Source organism: Manis pentadactyla, chromosome Y, assembly GCF_030020395.1.
Source record: "Manis pentadactyla isolate mManPen7 chromosome Y, mManPen7.hap1, whole genome shotgun sequence".
In the NCBI taxonomy this organism is placed as follows: domain Eukaryota; kingdom Metazoa; phylum Chordata; class Mammalia; order Pholidota; family Manidae; genus Manis; species Manis pentadactyla.
The window spans coordinates 2190187-2202537 of NC_080039.1; the positions used below are offsets into that span (position 1 = coordinate 2190187).

A 12351-nucleotide genomic window follows, 5' to 3' on the forward strand; every position below is an offset into this window, starting at 1 on the left:
AAAACCATAACAAGATATCACTTACTACACACCCACCAGAATGGCTAAAACCAAAAAAAATGACACCACCAAATCTTGACCAGGATGAAAAGTAGAACTGTCATACATTGCTGGTGGGAGTGTAAACTGGCACAACCACTTTAGAAGAATGTTCTGCAGTTCCTTAAAAAACTAAATATACACCTAACTTAAAGACCAAGCAGTTCCATTCCAAGAGGAATGAAAACAAATGCTAATAAAGACTTTTACAAAAAGGTTCAGTTTTATTCATATCTAAAAACTGGAAATGTCCCCGGTGTCCATCAACAGAATGGACAAACAATGGCATAACTTTACAATGAATGCTGTAGAGTAATAAAAGGGAAATACTGACACAACATTGATGGGATTCCAAATACATTATGCTGAAAGAAGCCTTATGCAAATGTACACATAGTCTGATTCATTTACATACACTGTGAAAAATAGAAACTAATCTATGATGGGGGATATATCAGAAGAACAGTGGTTGAATAGGGGTGGGGATCAGGGAAGCAGGAATTGGGAAGGAGCATGGGGGAATTTTCTTGAGTTATGGAAATGTTACCTTGATAAGAGCTTGAGTTTCACAGATGTGTCATTTGTCAAAATTCACTGCATCAAACACCTATTCATGCATTGCAGTGCATGGAAACTTTACAACAGCAAAAAAAAAACCTTTTAACACTGACTTCTAGTTAACAAGACGCATGCTGAAATATTTAAGGGTGAACTGTACTTAAGTTTGCAATTTTCTTTGTAATGCATCAAAAATAAGGATTTATAAGGCAGGTATAGTAAATGTTAATTGTAGAATCTAGGTGGTGGATATACAGATGCTCATTGCACAATTATTTCAACTTCCTATTATGTTTAAATTTTTTCAAAATAAAACACTGGAAAATAAGCAGTGAGTAAAGGAAAAGAACTAGGTTAACAAAAGCCAAATCTACATTATGCTTCAAAACAACCAGGAGGAAAACTTTTTGGGTAGCTGAAACTATTTCAGCAGAGCTAAAGGAATGAAAGAAAATTGAAACAAAGTTCAACTGCAGAAGTAAGCAAAACAATTGACTATAAAATGGTGGAGTTCTTTTTGGTAGGGCTATACATGTGATAGAACATTTTATTTCTATTGTGCTAAGAACACTTACCATGAGAGCTACCCTCTTAACATATTTTGAAGTGTAATACTGTATTGTTATCTATAGACACAAAGTTGTACAGCAGATCTCTAGAACTTATTCATCTTACATAACTGAAATTTATCAGGATAAAAATTGTCACTTTGATCAGGCTAATATACCAACAAGGAAGCAAAACATTAGTTTTTTTGTTTACTAAAGTATCACTGACATACAATCTTATGTTAGTTTCAAATACACAACACAGTGGTTCGACATTTACCCATGTTATCAAGTCCTCATCCCCTCTAGTGCAATCGCTATTCATCAACACTGAAAAACATTACAGAATCATTCATTGTATTCTCCATGCTGTACTACTGTTCCTGTGACCAACCTATATTATGATTGTGGACTATAGTGCCCCTTAGTCCCCTTCCTCCAACCACACCCCCATGATCCCCAACCCCTCCCCTTTGGTAACCATTAGTCCCTTCTTGGTGTCTATTAGCCTACTGGTATTTTTTTTCTTCTGTTTTGCTCTGTTGGGAGTTATACTCCACAAGTAAGTGAAATCCTGTGGTATTTGTCTTCCTCTACCTGGCTTATTTAACTGAGCATAATACCCTCTATATTCATCCATGATGTTGCAGAACACATTAGTTTTTTTTTTTAAGTCTAAAACTTTACTACCCCATTACTAGGACAGAAACTTTTCTATAATTCTGTAAACAATGTGAAAAGCCTGTATTACATAGTTTGAAAAAGCCAAAAGGTCTCCAAGAAAAGATCTGCCTGTTGATTAGGTACAAGGACTGACCACTCACTTAACCCCAATAAAACAATATTGTTAATCAGTAATATCTGGCTAAAATAGATCTTAACATTTTTATTGACTGGACTGAATTCATAAGAATTTATTCAGTTTAACTTTAATATTGTTGAAATCACTCCATTTTCACAAAAGATTTAGCCAGTGGCAAGAGCCACCTACCAGGAAAGAGTTAAAATAAAAAAAAAAACAAAAAGCAGTTCAACAGTAAAAGATTTCTTGGTTTCCAAGCTCTAGTCTGGCAACATTAGGAGAAAAGTGAACTCAGAGTGGTGGCGATTAGAAAACACAATGAAGCAGTAAAACCTAAAATGGTTTGCTCACTTCAATTAGTTTTAATTACAAATAAATGTCATGGATTAAAAAAAATTAATTTTTACCTGTATGTAGTGAATATTCTTGAGAATTACAGAATTTACCAATAGCTGCCTACAGTATAGGGTTGCCTTAACCCCCAGATATATTAACAAGGTACCTACCTATAGACATTTCATGTCACCCTCTCTAAAATCTTATGTTTAATTTTTAGTATTCAAACCAACTGATGATGTAACTGGCCTGTTGCTGGGCTGCTGCTTCCATACCTTTAGACAGTAAGCTATCATTGCGTTACATAGAGAACTTGGCCCAGCGCTCTGGGTGGAGGCAGAGACGCTAGTGCTCGACCTACCACCAGAGAACAAGCCGGGTAATAAACCCTTTCACCCCAGAGAACGTTTTGCTGTCAGTTTCTTTGGTCACACTGAATCCACAGCGAACTTGCCCAGGGATGAAACCCACTGGCAAGACAACAGGTTATCTCCATCTTCCCTACCCCCAAGACAATAAAAGGATCAGGGTATACTCCTTGATTATTTCTCTGAGAAGACTGTAATACATAAACAAGTGTAGACTATACTTGTATGATTTAACTGGTGACTTCAACACAGGTGACAGTAACAATTAAGCTGATCTAGTAAACACCACTGATCCCTGGTTTTTAATTTAACAAGGATTTCATCAAATTGCAATAATTAGTAACAGACCACAGCAACCTACAAGTTTAAAATTAAAAACAAACCAAGTGGAAGCCTAAGACAAGTGTGCCTGTCTTAAAACCAGTTTCCAGGCCCACGTTCTCAAGACAAGACTACAACCATCTAAAACACCCCTTAGAAGCTTATTTAGTGAATCACTGACAGTTGAAGGTACAGGACAATTCACTTGTTGAGAATAATGTGTATTTCAGAAACATTAGCATACAAAAATGTTAGACAGAGACTGCTCCATGTTTTAAGCTTGACAAAAGTAAATCTTCCCTTAAAACATAAAACAATTTGTACCTGTATAAAACAGGAGATTAGCAGAGAAGCTAAAACACTAATAGACAAATTGTTATGAAGCCAGTACACTCACTGCCTTCCATCTTTCTTTACTAAAGTTGTCACATACTTGTACAACAAGGATTTAAGATCAAGGATGCAAAAACAAAACACAACCAGTTCCGTGTCTTATGAAGCACAAGCCTTAACTAGGTCACTGATTTGGAACTCATTAATATCATTTGTCTCGAGAACAGCACATTGAAGATATGATACCTTTTTTGAAATGGATTCCAGTCCAGTTCTTTCAGCTGTTACAGCAGCTCAAGTCCCAAAGTCTCCATATTTTTTGCCTGGGGTGTAACTCAAGGTTGGAAAGGACAAGCATTAATGATCTTAACATAAAGACTTTATAAATGTTAAGACAATATAAATAACTTTTGTGGCAACCAAAGAATACACTTTAAATAGATGTTTGTCAGGTGAGAAACTGCAAAGCATTCATGATCAATTAGTCCTCAGAGAACTGACTCAGAAGAATCTTCTGGTCTTTAGGTAGATGAAAGGGAGAAGGCAGAAAGGCTGATGAAATACATCTCACAAAGTCAGAGACAAGGCAGGCCTGGAGAGATACAAGTCTAAAAACAAAAACAGAAAGATAATAACAACAACTGGAAGTACAGAACAAAGAAAAAGTAAGTCTGGATCAAAGTTCCAGAAGGAAGTAAACAGACTTAACTAAATGCAACCTAAAAAGAAACATTCTCAAGGGAAAACAACCAGATATGGTAGTACAAGCATTGCAGTATCTTACGATCAAATAACATTTCAACTGGTCCCATCAATTCTTGCCATAAATTTGTTGTTTTGCAACCAAAGTAGAGTGGAAGAAAATATACTGGAACAATCAAATGTCTGTTACTCTTTGCTGCCAGGAAAAAGTGAAATGAAAATCACACTAATTTTAGCAATTTTAAATGCAAATTTTATTCACTGCTAACTGCAAAGAACACCAATTCAGTAGTGTGCAGTAGAACACTTACATAAATCCAGTATTAAACAGAGCATATGGGATAAATCTAAAGCACAGCACTATGTGCCTTTGATATGGTTATCACAGAACACAACTCAGTTCAGACAATTAAGAAAGAATTCAATACTGCTAGTTACCCAGAAGCAAATGCTCTTGGTTTCATAAAAAAGCAGTTGTTGCACTTTTCATGGTTTAATATGGTATGTAATATCTAAACCAAGGATATAGTTCATGTGATTTATTCTTTTTGTCAGTTGGTACCATCAGTTAATACGAAGTTGACAAGCCTGCTGAAAGGAAAACAGTTGAGTACAATGAAGTATGCTCAGTATGTGGCTAGCTGCACATCCACCTCAATTTCCTTAACCACAACCCAGAGCAATACTCCTTTATTTTAAAGTACTATTTAAACCAGAAGATAAAATAATTTTAGAGACAAATATAACAGTAACCACTCTAACAACCTAACTCAAACACTAACATAAAACAATTTTTAAAAACCAGAACAGCAAGAAAAATGGCAGTGTTAAGAATGCTTCATACTGCTGAATCTTACATATTCTGAGGTACATGATGAGAAGCTAATGGAGGTGAAGCGATATAGCCAACTGGCCCAGGTCTCATAGTACCATGAATATAACAAGAACCACCACATGCTGCACCAACTGGATGCCAAGGGAAACCATAAGGATAATAAGGCACAACAGGAAGGCAGGATTCAAAACCAAGCAAAGATGGCTGCCCAAAGGGATCTGACATCACTGGATATTAGACTTCTCCATGAGGCACAGGTGCAGGGTCAGCATTTGGAAAAGTATCTGAAATAAAGAATGTAAACAGTATGCTTTATATACAAAGATACACAAAGCATCAACATAAATGGATGATCTTACAGGTAAAAATAAATTTATCACTAACTATAGGAAAGATCACAACAATTATGGTGGGAGCACTTTAGATAATCAGCGTTGGTAATTTAAGACAGATTATCAGAAGATTGTATGAAAATTTCCTAAAAAAAGTGTGTGTTGTATGTATATGTGTCAAATATATTCTACTTAGAGACAACTATCTCTCTGGGATCATGTAAGTACCAAAACAGACTAGATGCTACTTTCTCTACAGTCCTTCTAGTCAGTTAAATTCTTTTAACAGTCAGTTGCAATTAAGTTATTCAATAGCTTTCAGTGTAACATATATCATCCAAATAACTATTCTGTATTTCTTAAGCAATTAAAAATTCAGGTGTCTAAAGCAGTGACTCTGTGGCATCTTACTTCACTAATGGACAGTGACTGCAATGGGGTATGGGGGGGACTTGATAAAATGGGTGAATGTAGTAACGACATTGTTTTTCACATTAAACCTTCATAAGAGTATATATTAATGATACCAGAATAAAAAAAACTTGGGTGTCTATACCATCCAGCCTATACTTTAAGGCAAAGGTCTAAAGAGCATCCTAAAAGACAAACAATTTAAGTGTCATGTCTTTAATGTCATAAAGATATTAGCGTAATTTTAGTTTTACAGCACTTTAGCTACATAGACACTGTTCTGACCCTGCTATAGTGACTATATAATAGTAAACAAAAAGGAGTCCTTCATTATTTGGGATAACATAGATTAGCTCATTCTGTGAAATTAAGACTGCCAAGGTCTCATGGTTTACTACAATTGAAAATTTATAAATGGTACCTGGTACAAAAATACATTAAAGGTTGAAACTTTTTAATTTTTATTACCACAGGCCACATCACACCACCAGACTAGGATTAAGATTCCATAAGGCTAAAGTTCCAAAACCATTAGTATGTTTTAAAATAAAAAGGGAAGGAAGGATATTCATATTCCTCACATGACCCTGACACAGTATACTTATGCGTTTAGTATATAAATACAGGGTATCTCTCTCATTTAGTTCTTAGAATAATCCTGGCAAATCAAGTATTTCCCATTTTACAGATAGTTAGGGAGGTTAAGTAACTCAGCCAAGATCGCCACCATCAAGCGAGCAGTGCTGGATGGGGAACAGATTTGGTTAGGTTAGTCTACATCCTTTCTTCCACCTCCTGCTGACTCTTTCCAAGGGCAGTCCAAAGATCCTATTCTCAATCCTTCATTTTGCCTCCTTACATTATACTGTGAACTCATACACAGAGCAACCATCTTTATGGTGTGGTACAACAGTCTGAGGATTCCTTTACATAACTTAAAAATTTAGGATCTGAAACAGCTTTTGATTATGTGGGTTATAACTATCAATATTTACTGTATTAGGAAATTAACTAAGAAAGTTAAGAATATTTAATTCATGTAAAAATAAGCCCACTACTGGTAATACAAAATTTTTACAGAAAATGATTTTCCAAAACAAAAATTGAGACAAGTGGCATTGTTTTACACTTGTGCAAATCTCTAATGTATGGCGAATATAGACAGCTGGATTCTCTTATCTGCTTCTGCATTTAATCGATCATGATAATGTTGTTTTGGTTGGAGTATATGAAGAAAATCTGGCCTCATACAGATTTGTAGTTGGAAGGAAGGGAAGTCTTCAAATAACTAGCCTTTCCAGGTAATTGTAGATTACTTCTGACACTACACCCAAACTAGGTAAGTCGTAGTTTTTTAAAGGTCGGTAGCAATGTGGACTTTTTGTACTCTGTTAGTATTAAAATACAGTTTTATCTTGTACTTTTGAGAGATGTTACAGAATCATGCACAGGTGACATTATACATTGGTAAAAGAGAAAATATTATTTCACTGAGATATACCGATATCCCAAATGTTGACACACTTCATTATACAGTGTAAAAACATGACATTCATTAATAGACCCATCTATCTTTTTATGAGAGTTAAGTACTAGGAAGCTGTCAAACTCATAGTGGAAGGCAAGTTTTCAAAAATTTTAATTTTTATTCAAAAACTGTAATTGTTACCTTGGACCACAAATACTACCAGAAGTTTTATTTGAAATGACAGGCTCACATTGTTCATTTGAAAAAATGTCTGCCAGATCCCCAAGTCTGAATAACCATAGTCAGTCCATCATTTTTTCAAGTAAAAATAGTGTTCTATGAAAAAAGCTAGTTCAGATCAGAACTCAACCTCACAAATCCTTTTAAGGTAGTCATCAATATGCAGAGTGCTTATTACTACTTACCATTTTGTTACACAGAATAGGTACAATTATTCAATGATAAAGATTTAATAGAAATAAGTATCTTTGATGAAACAAAAAATAAAACTTGCATTTTTTTTGTATTATGGGTGTGGGAATGAACAAGATGCTGATCACTAGCACACAGTTTCATTGCTCCTGCCTTAATTTGGGGCTTAGGCACCAGCAGTTTTACCCACCACTGATTTTTGCACCCTCAGTGCAAATATAACACAGTGAAAGAGACCATTAAAATCTGTGTATGATGATGAATACTTTGGGCCTCATGGATCCCTTAAAAGGGTCTCACAGACCCTAAAGGACACGCATAGCATGCTTTGAGAAACACTGCTCTGGTATATAGACCTAATGAAATACCTGAAGACTATTATTTACAATAAAATCTAATTGTCTTTCTTGCAGGCAATCTTACTATATACTCACCACTTGCTGATGCTTCTGCCTGTGTGCCATCTTGGCTCTCCACCTCACTGTACAACTGAGAACTGGTTTGGTCTGCCAGAGAAGGTGTCTCAGTATAGCCTGGATAATTCTGCACATGAAGCTGCCGCTGCTGGTGCATATATGGCACATAGACCAAGGAGTGCCAGTAGTTGTGGTGATAGCACTTAGATAAGAGAGGGAAAACACACATACTTTACGGTTACCTTTTCTTAAAATAGTATGGTTACTCACTTAAAAAAAAGTTGGGCCATGATTTTTAGGTGGGGTAGCAATGACTTTTTGACCTAAAAGATATGACATTTACTAAATCTATTCTCTATCATAACTTTTAGGATATTTTCCAGCGTCCCAATCTCATAGTTGGACCTAGAAAATCTTTTAAGAAAGCATCTTAATTAGAGATACACACAATGACCTGTATACAAAGATGTCTTTCATAGCATTATTTATAAAAGCAAAAAAACAATGAACAACACAACTATTTGACAATAGGCAACGGAATGATGAATTCAAATAGAGGCAATATGAAAATGCTGTAATAGAAAAAAAGTGCTCACATTGTTAACTTAAAAATTTATAAAATTATATAACAGCGCATATTTTGTAAGAAAGTATATAAGCTGTAAGGAAACACAGTGTACAGTGGTTATAATTTGGCTGTTTTAGCATTTCTGAGATTAATGACAATGACTGCTATTACTTTTAATATGAAAAATCATTAAAATGTCTATTCTGCATTTATTTGCATTCCCATGATGTAAAATGCAGAATATTTTAAAATGCCATACCTTATGGAATGAGTTACCTTTCCATATGTGACTATAATAAACTAACATAACTGAAGGGGAAAATAGTTTATTTTTCAGTTCTTGAAACTACATTTAAGAAATGTAGTCTTGAAGAACAAAACACACTCTACTACTCAATTTAAAAATGTGTGACAGTCGGAGAATACAGTTTCTGGAAATGCTATGTCCAAGGTTTTAGAGAAATCCATGTTTGGGAATATGAACTATTCTGAACATTATCCAGGAGACTGGATCATTCACCAGACCTTAAGATGTATTATTCCTTTTCAGGAAAAATGCCATCTTGTTGTATCAGAAGTCAACTGTATTTCAGGGAGAAAATGATGGCTGAAATGATAACACAGGTCTTTCCTGAAATCAGAAACACCTGTCAGTGACATTAACATATCTGTCAGTAAATGCCTTCAACAATTCAGGGTAGTGAAATCAGTGTTTGGCAATTACCTATGTATATGAACACTTTAAAATAATAGAGCTCTTTAAATGTCTTTGAATTAGTCTAATTACTTTTCCAATGAAATGCAGAATTAGTCATAAAAATGTTTTAAGTATGGATAAATAATCCATTTTTTATTTTGAAACAGAACAACATACTGAAGGATTGGCGTATATTAAATGTGAAGGCCAATATATGCCAAAGCTAGGGTGCTTAGAGCCCCTACTCACCATAATTTAACAACTATTTTTAAGAGAAACTGAAGCACTATGAGGCTAAAGTAGAAAACTGACCTGTATCACCTTCAGAGATACATTATTAAAGACAGGAATAAAACTTTTAGGCCCCTGTCAGTATTCTTGGCTATTAAAGTTCAAGAGTCTGCTTATCAAAACAGCTTCATTTTTAATACAGACTTTATCAAAGCAATTTAAACATGACTCTTACCTGCAATCCCAGGTTGAAATAGTACTGCAGAACTTTCATATCTAAAATTAAAAATTTTGATTTTAGTGATTACAAGACATAAGCATTTAGAACACTTAGAAGTTTTCTTTGAGTATTAAGGTAGATACCTTATCGACACATTAACATCACCCTCAAGTCTCCCTTAGTAAATGTAAATGACTACTTACCTATCACTATAGAGACCATTTTCTGATCCAAAGTTTAATTTACCAAATACATATTTTATTTCTATTCTTAATATTAGGCAGACATTACAGGAATGCCACTTTGGCTAATATTTAGAAAAAATCCAGTAGAGGTATTTTCTTGCTTGCCTCAAGACTAAAATTTTACTTTAATACAAATCTACTACATAAGCAATCATATTGGTCCTCTATTAATGGAGCTCCACACTGAACAAATGAACGCTCTCCCAATGCTAAGATTAGTGATGCCTTTTGAGATAAGTGTATGAAACAATTCATCTTGCTTTTATTTAACACAACCAATTTACAATCCCTAGAACTCCAAAAATAGGAGGCAATTAAGAAGGTAACTCAAAAGAAGTTATACCCTAAGGTGATAAAATTTTTCCAGACACAGAACTTAAAATATCTCACAAGTGAACAAAAACTAGATGGTATGGTAGGAGGGGAAACAGTCACAGCATTCCCGTTCTCTCTCTCTATTTATCTTCACTGACTGACCTGGAATACATATACATTCTCATAAATAAGGTAACGTGTTCCACTAACAAATGAACTCTCAGAAAACAGCTTTCTTAAGTTGGAAACTCTTAGGTAAAAACATACATAACACCACTTTGAAGAATCAGCTTGTATTTTGACTATTTTGTGGGAGTATAGTATAAAGCCTAATGCTCTAGCTAAAAAATATGAAAAGATAATAGCAGGAAATTCACAAATGGCATGAGATTCTACTCCTCAGCATATATATATATATATATATATATATATATATATATATATATATATACAGTCACACAGAACTTGTACACAAATATCCTCAGCAGAAACAAAATAGAAAATGAACAAGTGGGATGACATCAAACAAAAAAGCTTCTGTATGGCAAAGGACACCATCAGCAGAACAAAAAGGCATCCTACAGTGTGGGAGAATATATTTGTAAATGATTTATTCAACAAGGGGTTAACATCCAAAATATATGAAGAGCTAGCATGCCTCAACACCCAAATAATAAATAACCCAATTAAAAAAAGGGCAGAGGATCTGAACAGACACTTCTCCAGAGACAAAATTCAGATGACCAACAGGCACACGAAAAGGTGCCCCACATCGCTAATTATCAGGGAAATGCAACTTAAAACCACAATGAGGTATCACCTCACACCAGTTAGGAAAGCCAACATCCAAAAGACAAGAAACAACAAATGCTGGTGAGGATGAGGGGAAAGGGGAGCCCTCCTACACTGCTGGTGGGAATATAAACTAGTTCAACCATTGTGGAAAGCAATACGGAGGTGCCTCAAAACACTAAAAATAGAAATACCACTGAACCCAGTAATTCCACCCTAGGAATTTACCCGAAGAAAACAAGATCCCTGAATCAAAAAGACATATGCATCCCTATGTTTATCACAGCACTATTTACAATAGCCAAGATATGTAAACAACCTAAGTGTCCATCAGTAGAAGAATGGATAAAGAAGATGTGGCATATACACAATGGAGTATCTTTCAGCCATAAGAAGAAAAGGAATCCTACCTTTTGCAACAACATGGATGGAGCTGAAGAGTATTATGCTCAGTGAAATAAGCCAAGCAGAGAAAGACAAGTATCAGATGATTTCCCTCATTTGTGGAATCTAACAACAAAGCAAAACTGAAGGAACAAAACAGCAGCAGACTCACAGACTCTGATAAAGGACTAGGGGTTGCCAAAAGGGAGGGGTTGTGGAGAGTGGGTGGAGAGGGAGAAGGGAATTAAGGGGCACTATAATTCACAGTCACAGTATAGGTAGGTCATGGGGAAGGCAATACAGCATGGAAAAGACAAGCAATGACTCTATAGCATCTTACTACAACTGATAGACAGTGACTGCAATGGTGGGGGGTGGTGTGGACTTGATAATACAGGTGAATGTTGAAACCACAATGTTGTTCATGTGGAATCTTCATAAGATGGTATATCTATGATTCTTCAAAAAAATATCATGAGCAGTATTATTCACAATAGCAAAAAAGTGGAAACCCCAAATGTCAATAAACCAATAGATAAAAATGCAGCATATCCATACAATGGATTATTCAGCCACAGAAAAGAATGAAGAATAGATACATGCTACAATCATGGATGACTTTTGAAAACACTATACTAAGTCAAAAAAGCCAACTTCAAGAGACCCCATATTGTATGATTCTACTTATATGAGATGTCCAAAACAGGCAAATCTATGGAGACAGGTAGTAGAATAGTGGCTGCCAGGGACGAGAATGAGGAGCGACTAATAATGCAGATAGGGTTTCTTCTTGGGGTGATAAAAACATTCCAGAATTAGTGATAGTTGCACATATTTGTGAATGTGTTAAAGACCACTGAGTTGTAAACTTTAACAGGGAGACTTATATGGTATGTGAATTATAGCTCAAGCTGTTAAAAACAAGTGGCACAGTAAGGACCATAAAAATTCAAAAAAATCATTTTGAAATGCAATGGGGGATTATCATGAAAATGACT

The 12351-nt window shown here is 35.2% G+C and overlaps 1 pseudogene; it reads right to left on the minus strand.

Annotated features, from left to right (window-relative positions):
* Positions 1-4777: 4777 nt before the first annotated feature.
* Positions 4778-12351, minus strand: part of LOC130682181 (putative bifunctional UDP-N-acetylglucosamine transferase and deubiquitinase ALG13) — an 87549-nt pseudogene continuing 79975 nt past the window's right edge.